Raw genomic sequence first — 2,551 nt, 5'->3', positions numbered from 1 at the left:
AGAAAATGGGAGAAAGAAACACAAATAACAGAGCAAAAAGCTATAAAACTTATGAATGGAATTAAAAAGATTAAATTATATAAGTTTAAAGAACTGGAATTAAAATTTTTTACCAAATGGTATAGAACCCCAGCAACGCTAGCAAATATGTTTCCAGGATTAAGCCCTAACTGTTGGCACTGTAAAAATGTAAAAGGGTGGTATTCACACATGTGGTGGGAGTGCCCAGAGGTTAAAACTTTTTGGAAAAATATAGTAGGGAAAATGAATAGATTATTTGCAGTAAATATAAACATAGATTTCGAATTAATGTTGATAAGTACAATAGGAGTGGAGACAATAGAGAGAAGGCACCAAGGGTTACTGAAAGCAATGGTTTTAGCAGGTAAAGCAGTTATAGCAGCAGGATGGAAAGATGCAAGCAAATGGACAGAGAGAAACTGGCTTAACTATGTGTTTGAAATTATTCAGGCAGAGATAATCTTCGAAACTAACCAAGACAAGCCGTGGGAAGAAAAAACAGCGACAATTCAAGAGAAATGGACCGTATACTGGAGATGGATGGAAGAAGAACAAAGGAACGACGTTCAGTGGAAGCTCCAAACACTATGCCCCTGGCTGAGAGAAAAGGACTAAAAACAATAGACTGGGGGAGGGGGGGAGGATGGGGAGAAAATGTTGGAAAATGATGGAATAAGAAAATGTATAATCAGAAGAAAATAATAATAACAATAAAAATATTTATACAAAAAAAAAACTATAACTGCCATGAAAAAAAGAAAAGGTGAAACATATTGAGGCATTTAAGGAATTGCCAAAATCATGTATTTATCTGGGATCATATTCAGTGTTCCCTCTAAACTGAGTTAGTGTGAGCTAGCTCACAGTTTTTTAGCCTCCAGCTCACACATTTTTATCTTAGCTCAGGAAGGATGGCTCCAGAGCAATCTAATTAATGCATTAGTCAAATCGCTTGCTCACAACTCTAATGCCAGTAGCTCACAAAGTAGAATTTTTTTCTCCCAAGACTCCATAGCTTAAAGGGAGCATTGATCATATTAGAAAAAGTCATTTCAAACTCTGAGAGGAATGTTTATTAGAAGAAAAAGGAGGAAAAAGGAATAAATTGTGCCAGACATAAATTGTTTTCTTCCTTGACAGAGAAAGTGGTTTACCTAACAATGGAAATGAGCTGATATTCAGTCCCCAGGAAGATTTTTGATCTAATCCCATATGCCATCATCCAGAGAAAGTATGGAAAAAAGACATACTTGAGGAATTGACCATAGCAGTTATACAATAGACTAAAATACACAATTCTTTAGGTAGTAATAGATAGAAATACAATGGGGGATATCTAGTGACTTTCTTAATGGTGAAGTGCTAGGTCATGCACTCTTCAGCATCGTTATGATGAAAAGAAAAGTGGATATATAAGCACTGAAAATTTCAGACATCTGAAATACGTTGTAACGTGTGTATGTACACACACATATGCCTTCACACTTTACATCTGGATCATCACATTTCTACAATCTTATATATAATGCCAGAAATACGTATTTTATTATCTAAGGCATATTTACTGTGTTTGCTTTGGAAATGTTAAAGAAACTGTGTTCAGCCAATGATAGATATGTAGAAATTGGACTTGGCCTGCATGTGTGCAGTTATTGTCAATTTTGTGTGTACTCCCCACTTCCCTCAAGGAATTTCCTGAACATCATTACAAAGTTAGTTTCACTGTGGAGATTTCTAGTAATGCAGACTGAGCTGGAGTAGAACAATAGCATACAAGCAGGCAGGCAGTGTTGATCTTTAAGCGGCATTAGTTTGTTAAATGATATTAATGAAACTTGTAACTACGTGGTTCGATATATGTATTTATCCCTCACATAATGGTTGCTAGCATTGGAGATCGCAGTTGCATTACAGAGTGTCATTTCCCTGCCTTCTCAGGTTCTTTTTTTTTTTGGTAAACAAATTTTATTTTCTCAGGAATACAAATATAAAAAATTTCATTCTATCAATTGTCTACCCCATTCCCAGTTCCTCCCCTCCCTCCAATGGCTTCCCACAATGCTTCCACCCCTGCTCCAAATTACTTCATATCATCAACAATATCAGTTTTTCATCATTACAATCTAAAGATAACATCGTTTGACTTAATATTGATCTAAACATATTAAGTTTTGTTTCACATCCCAGTTCTTTTCCAGATAAATTTTAAAGTCATTCCATTCTCCAAAAAACTCATCGTCTTCTTTGTTATTCAGTTTTTTTGTAATCTTATCCATTTGTGCCATGAACAGAACTTTTTGTATCCATTCTTCAACCTCTGGTACCTTTTCTGTCTTCCAAAACTGAGCATAAATCATTCTCGCTGTCACTATCAGGTACCAGAGTAAAGTTTTTTTAGTCGTATTGACTTCTTCCATTTTGAGTCCCAAAAGCAGAATTTCTGGTGCTTTTTTAAAAGAACATTTCAGTATTTTTTGCATTTCATTGTGGACTTTTGTCCAAAAGTCTACAGCTTTCTCACAAGTCCACC

General features: G+C 35.4%; 1 protein-coding gene across 2 annotated transcripts in view; it reads left to right on the top strand.

The window, feature by feature from the left end:
- The window catches only part of LOC107119216 (uncharacterized protein PF11_0207-like), a 4,449-nt gene extending 3,838 nt beyond the window's left edge, over positions 1 to 611 (top strand). For both annotated transcript variants that reach the window (XM_015421683.1, XM_015421682.1), the window contains exon 2: positions 472 to 611. The gene's annotated coding sequence lies outside the window, so the exon portion shown is untranslated. The remainder of the gene's footprint in view (positions 1 to 471) is intronic.
- Positions 612 to 2,551: the final 1,940 nt, after the last annotated feature.

Source organism: Gekko japonicus, unplaced genomic scaffold (assembly GCF_001447785.1).
Source record: "Gekko japonicus isolate JY-2015 unplaced genomic scaffold, Gekko_japonicus_V1.1 scaffold2729, whole genome shotgun sequence".
Classification (NCBI taxonomy): Eukaryota; Metazoa; Chordata; class Lepidosauria; order Squamata; family Gekkonidae; genus Gekko; species Gekko japonicus.
This window is presented reverse-complemented; position numbering and strand designations above follow the sequence as displayed.